The sequence below is a fragment of the Balaenoptera borealis genome, assembly GCF_965194805.1.
Source record: "Balaenoptera borealis genome assembly, chromosome: 2".
Classification (NCBI taxonomy): domain Eukaryota; kingdom Metazoa; phylum Chordata; class Mammalia; order Artiodactyla; family Balaenopteridae; genus Balaenoptera; species Balaenoptera borealis.
Window position 1 is genome coordinate 148,520,646 of NC_138867.1, and position 13,265 is coordinate 148,533,910.

The 13,265-nt window shown below is 39.9% G+C and overlaps 1 long non-coding RNA gene across 1 annotated transcript in view; it reads right to left on the reverse strand.

Moving 5' to 3' along the window:
* Positions 1 to 920: 920 nt before the first annotated feature.
* The window catches only part of LOC309622727, a 428,773-nt gene continuing 416,428 nt past the window's right edge, over positions 921 to 13,265 (reverse strand). The window contains exon 12 of the long non-coding RNA XR_014241076.1: positions 921 to 13,140. This is a non-coding gene — a long non-coding RNA (uncharacterized lncRNA). The remainder of the gene's footprint in view (positions 13,141 to 13,265) is intronic.

The following is a 13,265-nucleotide window of genomic DNA, read 5'->3' on the forward strand; positions in this document are numbered from 1 at the left end:
TTCTAAATATCTACTGGACGTGAACAGTCATTTCAAAAAGCCACCTTACCATTTCTACAAATTGTTGATGGATTTTTTTCTTTTCCTGAATTGGCTAATGTGATCCTCTAGAAACAAGCCATTACCCAATGGCTCAACTTAGACCCTGATACTTCAATTTTACTTTACATTTCTCTTCCTTCAAAGGTTGACTTGTAAACAAATCAGTAATTAAATATCACACAAATAAATGAATGTAATGTTGTGGTAAGTCTTAGGAAGGAAAAATACAGAGTGCTTTAGGGGCTTAAGATAGGAGACATAGTTTAACCTACATACCAGGAAAAGATTCCCAGAGGAAATGTCATTCAAGCAGACAAAAAGGATGAGATTAAGTTAACTAAGAGGATTTAGGACCAGCGGAAGGAGAGGCATGTGGGGAAATATGGACAAAGCTCTGTGGTTGGAGTGAGCACGGAAAGTAGACATAGTTAAAGGAAGATCAGTGTAAATGGAGTGAAGAAAGTGAAGAAAGTCTTCACCATATGGGGTCCTGTAGACCTTGTTAAGGTTTTCATCTTTACTCTGAGAACAGAGGAAAACCATGAAAGGTTTTTAAGCAAAGTTTGGTGTGAGAAGACATAGGATTGTAGTAGTTGTTAAGTTATTTCGTTGGTCAAAGTCTACCTTCACTTTCTCAAGACTCTTAACCCCATGCAACTGTGAAGATAAATCTTATTTTACTGGATGAACCAAGGAACAATTTTTTCTTAAATATCAAGGCACTTACATGCACAAAGATATCTAAACTTACATGTACTCACACACAATATTTCACACACAGATAATCTTAACTCTCATCTTTTAGCTCATTGTTTTTTAAATATGACAATATGTAACCACCTCTATGATTATCAAAATTTTCAAAATTTTGCATCAACATTACCTATTTCACAGTCTTATGACAGAAAGCATGCATGGTTTAAGGCCTAAAATTAAAGTCCAACGTTACGTGCTACCTTGACATCTGGGAGAAACCAGGAGGGCTTCATCTGGCCTAACTCCAAGTTTCCCTCCCCATTCTGATCCTGTGGGTAAGGTCCCCTAGCTAAACAACCTTCCTTACCAAGGGAACCAGGCACAGCCCCTGCTTATCCCTAAGTAGCATATTTCAGTTCCCTGCCATCCCATGAAATTATTCAAACATGCCAACCGCATCCTCCTGCTGGAACAAGAGGTCACCTCACCCTCTTGGTGCTACAAACCTTGCTGCCCACAGCCCCTGGTTGTTCATTCTGTTCCTAAATACAACCCCTGTGTGGCCCTGCATGGCACAGTATCATCCTTCCTATATATGTGACTAATTAACTGCTGTCAATCTCATCTGTCCAGTGTTGTGGTGTCATGTGTTCAGCCATTGCCATAGCCCAATGGTGGAATCTCTCTGTCATAAACAAGGTGAATAGGAGATGATTGAAGAAGCATGTGAATTAAAAAAAAACCAACATGTGAAAGTGTTGTGAAAGATATTAAGTACTTTACAAATATAAAATCAGACCTTTAAATTAAGCTAAGACTCCTCATTTTCGGCTGTCAAATTGCCCTATGTTTATTTTACAGATGAAGAAACTGAGGCCATAGAAGCAAAGTTGTTTTCCTAAGTTCATGCAATTACTAAGTTTTATGGTTAGATTTAAAACTTTTGGTCATCTGAATCCAAAGCTCATACTCTTCCTATTATGTCATATTGCAATCATTCGTCCCCGTTCAAGTGTGAAGTATATACAATGAAAATAATTAATATTTCTACTTTAAGAAAAACATAAATAACAACCATGTGATTTTCTTTAAAATGATCATATTATACCCAGCACATCCACCCACAAGCATAGGCAAACACCTCATAAAAAAGCTCTCAGGTATCTCTGGTTAATCCATCACTCATGTCCTTTGACACACACACACAGACATCCTTGACCACCACTGCCACCTCCATCACATATTCTTGCATTTAGTGTTAGCACTTCTAAAAGGAAGGAGAAATTCATCTTTGGTCAAGCAACACAACCATGGAGAATGTTCCATCATAATATTTCAACTGCCAAACAATACATTATATCACTATTGTTACAGTATTTAAATTTCCACATGGCACCATTTATTTGGTAACTTCTAACATGGCCCACTATCACAGAAAGATATCTGAAGGAATGCAGTATAGCCTAGTTCCTTGAGAAAGGATCTATAAACAAACATGATCAGTGTTTACACTTGCCTCAGCTCTGAAATGTGCACAATAAACACAGATGAGAGTATCCAGAACCCAGTGCTGAAAAAAACATCTTAGAGGAATAAAGAAGTGGTATGTTTCAACCTGTTAAAAAGATGATGATTTCATAAAATCTCTTAATCTCTTAACACAGAGTTTAAGATGTAGAAATTACTCAACATACAGTGCATGTTAGATATTAGGATTCAAAGAAAAATCTGATGCTGCCTTATGTAGTCTTCAAAGCACAATAAGTATTTTGCATGTTTAACACTACATAATACTCATGCAATGAAACACTTGCAGCTATCTTCATATTGAATTTATTCTTAAATCAGTAAATGGATTTTCCCATATAAAGTTATTTACTTATGACTAGTCAGAAGTAACAACAAAATTTTCAAAACCCAAATCAGCAAACTAGAGATTTTCATTCTCAAAAGTCAGCTTAGCCTTCTCTCTATAAGAGGAAACACACACACAAACACACACAGACACACACCCACACACACCGTGCTTAATACGTAATCTAGCTATGCTCTGTACATTTTACCATCCTAAATTTAATTTACTTTGCTCAGGAAAATTTCAGCAAGGAAAAGGACAGCTGTGGGAAAGGGAGTAGGTATTCGATTTAAGTTTACAAGCATTTATTGAGTGTCTATTCTCTGCCAGGAACCTGTTACACTTTGAAGATAAATGGTAAATTAAATGCACACACACAGTCGCTCTTACAGAGTTTGTGTGTGGCAAAAAAACACAGACTCTCCTACAACACTATTATTTTATTCTGCTCGTTTGTTCATAGGACTTACTTTTTATTTGTATTTATCTATTTGTCCGCTTATTTGTTTGTAATTTGGGTTCTCCAACATCAGCTGATACACCCATGAAGAAAGGACTCATGTCTACTTCATTCATCACTGTAAATCTTGCCCCTAATAGATGTCTGGCATGTTAGACAAGTAACAGACTATGTTTGGGGTCCCCATACCACCCTCAGTTTCAATGATTCACTAGAAGTACTCACAGAATTCAGAAAAGCTGTTATGTTCATGGTATGGTTTATTACAGAAAAAGGATACAGATTGATATCTGCAAAGGAAAAAGACTCATATAGCAGAATTCAGCAGAGATTAGGCACAAGCTTCTGGCTGTCCTCTCCCAGTGGAGTCATACAGACAGCACTTAATTCTCCTAGCAATGATGTGTGACAACAGGCATTAAATATCGCCAACCAAGGAGCTCACCTAAGCCTGCTGTCCAGGGTTTATTATTGGAGGTCAATCACATAGGTAGGAAACACTGACACTGGTTACTCAGTGACCTCTCCTGCCCCTTTAGAGGTCAAGCTGACACAATACTGCTCAAGGCCGCCCTGTGAATCTCATTGTTAGCATAAACTATCTGCTGTGGCCCAAGGCCTCAGGTGTACAAAGATACTCTTATCAGGCAGGATATTCCAAGGGCTTAAATGTTATCTCTCAGGAGCCAGTCAAGGGCTTTTTAGAGTGCTCTAAGAGTACATAGCAAAGGATTTAGCCTAATTTAGGGATAGGGAATGTCTCCCTGAGTCTATGCAAGTTTAAACTGTGATCTAGAAGATAAACGGAATGTACCAAATTAAAAGATGGGGAATGTGAAAAGGGAGTAAAAAAGGAAGTGACAGTGGCAGGGATAGCCTACCAGAGTGAATAAGCAGCACGGAAAAAATCTGGAGATACATTTATCATTTTTAAATTACTCCACCCAATCTCTGTAAAAAACGTACATCGATGTTTATAGGGAAGAGAAAACTCTCTGCATAAATTTCTTTTAGATGCATCATTTAAATTTTATACCAGGAACAAACAACCCCTTCCTCTGGCCTGTATAGTTTAGGCGCCAATCATTACTTAGTCTTCCTTGGTAGTTCACACGCTTAAAAAAATATTTAGTGACATTTACAACGTACCAAGCATCATGCAGGACCTTGTCAATATAGCAGCTAATCTCAGTTCTTGACCTTAGTGAGGAATTTTATCTAAAATGAATTGGCACGGTTTTACATTGTGAGAGTGTAAAATAAAGGAAAAACTATAAACAGGAATAACAGGTGGAATAAAATTTGTATGATTTAGATTTGGGTGGCAAGGCCATCCTCTCTAAGAAATCACATTTGAACTGAGATCTAAAAGACAGAAGAGTGAGCCAGGTAAAGCATGAACAGGATGGGGAACAGGGAGTGAGTAGCAGTACCGGAAAAAATCACAGGACCGTCTGAAGATTCCGAGTGGGAAATACCTTGATGTGCCAGGGAACAGAAAGCAAGCCAATATTTCTGGGGTGTTATATATAGAAGGGAAACTGGTCCAAGGAACAGGTAAAGTGAAAAATTAGGGCCAAATGATGGAAGTCCTTCTGGCCTATCATAAGAGTGTGCCTTTAGTTTGAAATGCAGGTACAGAGCAGAGTTCTAGAACCATTAATAGCCTGTTTGGGAAGGACAGCTAATGGCTAGTGGTTACGGCCAGCCCTGAGTCCCACTCGTGCCTAGATATGGCTGTTTCAAGTCCTTTAACACAACACACTCACATACACACGCACACACACACACACCAGACTTTGTGCTTTCAGACAAAGAGCAGACTGAAGAATACTGTACACTCCCCATTAGCTTTGGGACAGGGGGAGTCTTGAGTTTACACAAGGTCATTCTTTGAGTCCAGAGCACCTGAACCAAAAGGATCAGATCTCCAACCCTGGTAAATGTATAGGCTTACCTATGACTCTCCTCCTCAAGGCAAATTTTTCACCTCCTAGCCCTGCATTCACTGGTGTGCTGAGTCACCCAAATTAGGCCCAGAAAACAAATTTAATGGCCCTCAATATATATGTATGTATTGGAGACATTTAAAAACTGTAAAAGAAGTATTCCCTGTTCTTAAGTAGCTTGGAACATAGTAGGGAAGATAAGACATAGACAGAAATTTTCTCAAGTTCAAGCCATAAATCACAGAAGGGGGAAAACAATAAGATACAGAGGAGGAAAAAAAAATGAAATCAGACATTATTTCGTGGAAGGAATATTTTAGCTGCACTTCAACTATGTAATAGCTTCAACAAAAAGAAACAGGTAAATGTATTAGGAAAATTTGCAAAAGCTCTTTGAATATATACATGAGAAGCTACATGGATTGGTTGATCTTAGCTTCTACTGGTGAAGGCCAAACTTCTGTTTCCCTCCACATGTTCTCAGAACAATTTGAAAGTTCCCCTTTCTGTCCAGGGACATATGCACAATACAATATACTTCGTCACTAAAGCATCTGAGCTATGGGTTTAGAGCAAAGTAGGTGGGGTATTGAAAAATTCAAATCAGATAATGCCAAAAGTGATGGAAATGTTTTACATCGGCTGAGCTTTCAGCTATGATTTCAAGAAGCCCAAAGAAAAAACGTTTCATGGACCTCATCACAAGACAGGAAAATTTTACTGAGAGTTCTCTGAATAAAATATTAACCAAGGATGGTGATCAGGAGGTTCAAATTGCTGGTAGGTTAAGTCTCTGTGGTACTGCTTGTATCTTGCTATTAAATTTACTATAGACAAAACAGACGGGACAAGGCTTGAGTCCCTTGTCCTCAAAAAGCAAAGCCTTTCAAAATGACACTGTGACAGGTTAAATTCCACATGCTCTATTTGAAGGAAAAATAAGAGAGGTCCCTAACAGAGGCAGGTTTGGCAACACTAAAGAAGCGTTAAAAAGTCAGTTCCTCTCATTTTTATTTGCAGCAGGATGAGAATTTCTCTCCCTGTCCCAGACTTTCTTGTCTTGCATCCTCCTCCACTCTCACCCCTCATTCAGTACTGTAAACAGAGAAGAGGGGCAAAGACATCTCAGAACTCTAACACATTTATTTATTCATACATTTAACAAGTAAGTCCTGAGCACTTACTAAGTACTGATAATCCCATAATGAGCTAATAAGGTCCTGTCCACATAGCACATGTATTTTTATGGATCTTACATTCTAGATCTTTCATCAAAATTATTTTGTGAAAAATTCTTTATTATCCAAAGGAAGATGTGTTTGTCTTTGTGTTTCACCCTAGAGACTATTAAGAACCTACTCCTGCGACACACGTGGGGGAAGGCCTGGAAGTACCTCCCCAATATGGAACTAAGACCCTCAGGGAGGTGAAAGAAAACAAAAGGACTAACACACTGAAAAAAGGTGACTATCAGACAAAGAAGTGAACTCCATGGTGCCTAGTCAAATGGACTGACAAATTATTTAATGGAAAAATCAAGAATTAGTATGTACCATTTTCTTTTGGGTAATGGATTATATCTATACCCTCCAACACATTATAACAATAACCACAGAGTTTACATTTGAAGAACCCATTTTTCTCCTTCCCCCTGACCCTTTCCTTGGAGGAAGGTCTTCACTGGGGCAGAGTAAAGGGATGTTTAATATAAGCAAGAGAAATTTTGTTTTTATGTAGATGCTCCAATCCAAAAGAATCTAAATCCTCCTCAACTGATACTCAGGGTCCTGCCCCTTCGGGGTAGAAAGTGGTTTCAAAGAAAGAACAAAGGGTTGCAGGGAGAATGAGGAAGAAAACAGAACACTCTGCCGTGTACCCTTCTGTTCACGCTATGAAGCGGGCATTGCTTTGGGCCCTCAAAGAGATGGAGCCTCAGTCCCTGTCATGAAAGGCCCACACCTTGAGGGGGTGTACTGTACCTCACAGTCTGGTCCTCAGGAGACAGCCATAAGGAAGACACAAGCTGCAAAAGGAGAGTTTGCCTCTGTTCTGCCCAAGGGAGAGAGCAAGCTTCATATAAACGGAGATGCAGGAAAAAAGGCATGGTGGTGGTAATACCAGTTCACACAAACGTACAGATCTAGAGGATCCCAGAGTATGTTAAAGGTAGAGCCAGCCCTCCAGTCTCCCTGCATTATAGAGTATCAGTAGAATTTTCTGGGAGTGAGACCAGAAGATATAATTAGATTTCAGGGTTTGGAAAAGTGTGTGAGAAAAGGAAGCCCATCAGAGAAGTTGGAACTCAATTCAGCAGGAAATGTGAAATCAACCCAAAGCTTGCTGTCTGAACAATGATGTCAGGATTAATAATTTGCCTGGAAAGGAGAATTTGCTATTTCTAAACTCACTGAGGTTGGGACAGGAGGACTTTAATTAGAGCCTAAGAAAAACTTAATAACTTTATATGGGTAATATGAGAAAGAGGAACTTTACACTCATTGTTCAGTTACTTCCTTTAGAACTAAGTTGGAACATGATGGGAAAACATCACTATGGTAAGAAGGACAAGCTTCAGGACTTCCCTGGTGGCCCAGTGGTTAAGAATCCACCTGCCAACGCAGGGGACATGAGTTCGAGCCCTGGTCCGGGAAGATCCCACATGCCACAGAGCACCTAAGCCCGTGCGCCACGACTACTGAGCCTGTGCTCTAGAGCCCGTGAGCCACAACTACTGAGCCCGTGAGCCACAACTACTGAGCCCGTGTGCCACAACTACTGAAGCCTGCGTGCCTAGAGCCTGTGCACCACAACGAAGAGTAGCCCCTGCTGGCCGCAACTAGAGAAAGCCCGCGCACCACAACAAAGACCCAATGCAGCCAAAATAAATGAATGAATTAATTAAAAAAAAAAAAAAGGACAAGCTTCAAAGTATGCCATTAGTGTTTAATAGGAGCCTGATGCTATTTATCCGAGAATAAAATTTTCCCAAATGAGCTAATACCAAGTGTAGCAGATCTTGAGCTGTACCATCATTAGATAAATCTAAATGATATAAGGAATTCCTAATATCCAACCCAGCAGGCCAATGAACTCTTCCTTGAAACTGTATCAAGCTCACTAAGAACACACTCTTTGGAGTAAGATAGGACGACACTAGCTTTATCACCTTGGGCAAGCCACTTAACCTCTGGCTGCCAATGACGCAAGAGGGAGGAGATATGGAGATATATGTATTTGTATAGCTGATTCACTTTGTTATAAAGCAGAAACTAACACACCATTGTAAAGCAATCATACTCCAATACAGATGTTAAGAAAAAAAAAGAATGCAGTTAAATATTTACTAATCATTGGCTGTGGATCAGGTGTCATGCAAACTACTGGAGTATAATAGAGAAACAGGCAGATGTAACCCCTGGCTTCCTAGAGTTTACATTCACGTGGAGATTGTTCAAAATGGGAGTGAACAAACAATGCCAGTTTTGTAAAATGAAGATATTTTTACAAAACCTTTGTTATGCTTATGTTATAGGTTATTGTGAAAATTATATAAAATAATGTATATAAATCCCTTCACTGACCTAGTAATAAATACTGAATAAGGCTTAGTTATCATTAATATTATTACTGACACTGTGGGCTTCAGGAAGTTGCATTTGTAAAAGCAATTTGCAAATGCAACTTTTGTGGAAGGCTAAAAAAGTCGAGTAAAAAATGATTTCAAAGCAAGCAGATTCTCAGTTTCTAACAGGATACATAAGCACAGTGAAACTGACACGTGCAAAAAGTATATATATACTTTGTTATTTTAAAAGGACACCTACTGTGGCAGACATCACTCCTTTTATCTAAGTGCTTTGCCATCCAATCACAGAATCAAGATCTAATTTAATGGTAACTGGTTACTTTGGACAAAGAGAAGCAAGAGACAGGTTAATTGCATTTCACTGGGACCAGAACATTAAAATAACCCAGGGAGTAATTTATTCTAAAGACAAAGAATCCTGGGCTAGGAACATTTTAACCAACTATGAAAGACATCCATGGAATGGGGCTGTGTTAAAGAAAAGCCTAGTAAAATTCACAGGCTCCCTTTTCTCAAAGTTTGCAACCTGAAAAAAAATTAAATAAGATAGAGTGGGTAATTTTTTTCAACTATAAGTTTTCTAAAAATGGGAAAAACAAGTTAAGATTTAAAATGCAAAGACTTTACCAAACTGTGGTCTTCTAGTAGTCAAATCGTAAAGCTTACTCAGGATTCCCTGGTTCAGTGTCTGCTCACAGCAAGCTTTCAGGAATTACTTGTTGGATAAAGCAAATTTTCTGGCCTTGTAAATTCCACTCTGTGTTTTAATAATTCAATAGCAAAAATAAAAAATAAAAAAAATAGTAATTCAATAGCAAAGCTGAAAACATTGCTTAGTCATTCCTCATGCAAAGGCCTTGCATGTTATACCACAGTTTTATTAATAAGCCAAGTATTTCAGCTTTCATGCTGTCTGACATGCAATTAGAATAAATTTAACTGTGCTATTTCCTCACACTCTTTCCTGTTCCTTACTAATCATTTTCCGTTATCAGCTGTTAACACGTGAGCCATCACAAAACCCAGCCTAAGCCTCTACTGCAGTTCCCTATGTTCCATCGTCAAATGGTGTTTATAATAATTTGTTTTGATTTTCCAGTGCTCTTAGGATCATAGGTGGTTCCGTATTAAAGAGGACTATTGAAAAACTAGTGAGTTTGCTGAGTGATGTCTCAAAAGGAATTGTCACAGAAGGAAATGAACAAGTGATTAGCTGCTAGAAGTTTCACAGAACTTAAAATAACAGTTCTAAGTACACATTCTGCCAAATTATTTTCACACTGAATGTCTACCATGGTCTGAAACATTATCCAAGCCACCATCAGTATTAAACTGGACCACTGCAATGGCCTCTTATATGGCTTTCCTGCTTCCATTCCCGTTCCTACAAGTTCATCACTGAGTGGCCAGAGTTACTGTAAAAGTTAAATCAGATCATGCCGCTCCCTTGTGTAAATTATTCCATTGCTTTCACTGCACTGGAAATTAATCCATATTCCAAACTATGATCTTCAAGGCCTTATATAGGGTTCTGGCCCCTGCAGACCTCTTGAATGCCAACTCATGCTAGGAACCTGGACCTACTATATGTGAACCACACTGGCCTTTCTATTCCTTGGGTACACCAGGTACCTCTCTTCTTTAGAGCCTTTGCATCTGCCTTTTCCTTTGACAGAATGTACTGCCCCAAGGTTTTTCTAATGAGCACCTTCTCATTCAACTCAGTTCTCTGCCCCATGTTTGAAGAGGCCTACTGTCAACGTCCAATCTAAAGGAGCAGCTACTCCCGAATTCACTCTCAACTCCCTCTTACTTCAGTCACAAATTTATCACTGTCTAAAATACTGTCTTCAAGTATTTGCTTACCTATTGATTAGCCGTCTGTTCAACAAGCCCACCCCTAAGATTTTCAATGCCCACTGACATATGTTTAAACATTTAAAAGTTATAAATCAAGCTAAAAAAAACCTGCTAAATAAAATACATTCTATCTTCCTACCTTTGATAAAAAGGTTTAATAATGAAAGGCCAAGTTCAAATTTACCATGCTCAGACTGCTTGATGTACTGTGCCAGAATATGCAGCCTGAGAGAGGGGGGTCAAACCCTGGCTCATGGCCCAACCCCTTTCCCTTCCCACCCTTGAACAATGGCCCACTCAGAAAAAATGCCTCATATTAACATACAAAATACACCAACCCATTCAGCCATGTCTCATCTACAGTTCCTCCTCCCAGACAAGTAACAAGGCCCTGGCCACTCCGCAGACACAGAAGGGAGCACAAGAGTGTCATACTAGAAGGGATTCATGAAACAGGCTGGTGCATTCTCTAGAAGTCGGCTCAGGGTGGTTTGGGCAAGGAACTCAAGGTGCCAGTTACCTGGTTTATGATCTCAAAAGAGAGGCAAGTCAGCAGCTTCCCTTGGCCATTCGGACACCATGGCCAATATGGAGGGATGTGCTGGATAGGGCCAAAGTGTGATCCTCTTACATGTAAGGCCCAGGACAGGGCCCTGCTTGTATGAATTTCAGAGAGGTATTGCAGTCTAAACCCCACCCCTACCCCATCTATAATCAGAATGCAAGTTCCACAAGAACAGCTCTATTTTGTGTTTTCATCTTTAAACATTTCCATGCACTTAGTATGTGCTTAATAAATATTTGTTGAATAAACAAACAGCTGGTACTTGAATGTTTATGGAAATGCACATAATGTTTTAACCTCAAAATATCTTTATGAGTGTCTAGATAATTGTATATTCAACTTTTTAGCCCAAAACTTGAGTACAAGTTTGGGGGGCTGGTGGGGGTGGGAGGGAGATGAGTTCAAGTTCACATACTAACTGTTAGAACTAAAAATGAGGATTAAAAGGAGCCAGGTATTCAAGAGTAGAGACTCAGTTATTGCCACCCATCAGATTGCAATTATGTGGAATACATTTTTTAATATACTAGACTACTTTTTAGAGCAGTTTTAGGTTCACAGCTAAATTGAGAGAGTATAAAATGTTTTACCTTTCAAGTAACACAGAAGAAAATGAGAAATTTAAGATCCACACTTCTTCACCAAAAATGATAGGGAACCGGGACCTAAATCATGTCAAGGTTAGGAAGGCCAACAGGCTGACCCAGGGTCCTCCCTGGCAGGGGGTCCACTGTTCTTTGGAAAACTTAGAATCCAGAGACGCTAGAAACAACCTGAGATCTGCTGTTGGACCTCTCAGAGCCTACCAGATGGGTTCAATGGACTGGGTGAAAATTTTCCCTTAAATGTGACGGTCATCAAAGAAAAAACATCTAGAAAACAGGGCTTCCCACCATCATCAAGTTTTTCTAATCAAGGAAAAGCTATTGGCTCCAACTCAAAAGGAAGAATGTCAGTAGTCTGATCATATGGCAAAAGGACCATAGCAATAACAACGACAATCATCATGGCGAATGTATACTGAGTTTAGCTTTGCAAAGTCATGAACTTCTTGCCCTCTCCACTCCCCTTTCTCTCTAATCCAAGGTGCCATCAGCCCTCACCTGGTGGACAGCAGTCCCCTCCTCACTTAGGTCTTTGAGCATCCACACCTACCCTCCCCTATCTTCATGCTGTGACCACAATTCAAAATGCAAACATACTCATGTCAACACCACCAACACCTTATCCTTCTTAAAACCCTTCAGCAGTTTCTCAAAAATCTCAATTTAAAAAAAAATCAGAATCTATAACATGGTCTAAAAGGTCCTATATGTTCTGACGCCTGCTAGCATCTCCAGCCTCATCACACATCACTCATCCCTCTTGTTGCCTGGGCTCCAGCCACACTGGCCTATACTGCGTTCCTCAGAAGCCTCCTGCTCCCTGCTGATTCCAGGACCTTTGCACGTCTTACTCTCCATGTGATGAAACCTCTCCTCTCTCTCTCCCCATCTTCCCTTAGCTAACTTCTACTCATCTTTGAGATCTAACTCTGATGTCACCTTCTCAAGGAAGTTTTCCTGCTCTTCCAGACTCAGAAGATACCTCAGAGCTGTAATACTGTACTGCTTTATTTCATAGCACTTGTCACAGTTAAAATGTTACACATATTTGTGTAGTTATTTAATTCATAGCTGTCTTCTCAACTAAGCTCACAAACTCCCCAACTTATAGGTTCCATGAAGGCAGAATGAGTGTGCCTTGGCTCACCCCTTTATTCCCAGAACTTAAAACCGTTCCTGGGCAAGTGACATCAGCAACATGGCTGAATAAGACATCCCTCGTTGTATTCCCCCCATCAACAACAACAATTTGGCATCCATTCACAGACAAAAGTGCCTTTGGGGGAGCTGTGGGATCTAGCACCATACACCAAAGAACCCAGGAAGAGTCCCGCTCACCCATACATTAGATAATAGGCATACAGACCTTGGTCCTGACTGTGGACACTGCATGGTGTGTGAACTGGCTCCAGCCACTCTCAGCCACGGTCCAGGAGGCCCTGGAGAACACTGTCTTGGACAATCATGCAGATAAGACAGTCCTTGCAGAAGTCCAAGTTTCCAAAAAAGAAGTTCCAGCACACTGTTGGAGAAAAAAAAATGAGTTTAGATGCATTGAAGAAGATTGGAGGGAAAGTTTCCCTTTACCCATGTCATGCCTCCCCCAGGGTGGCACAGCTCAGTGTGCCAAATGAGACCTGCTAGGCC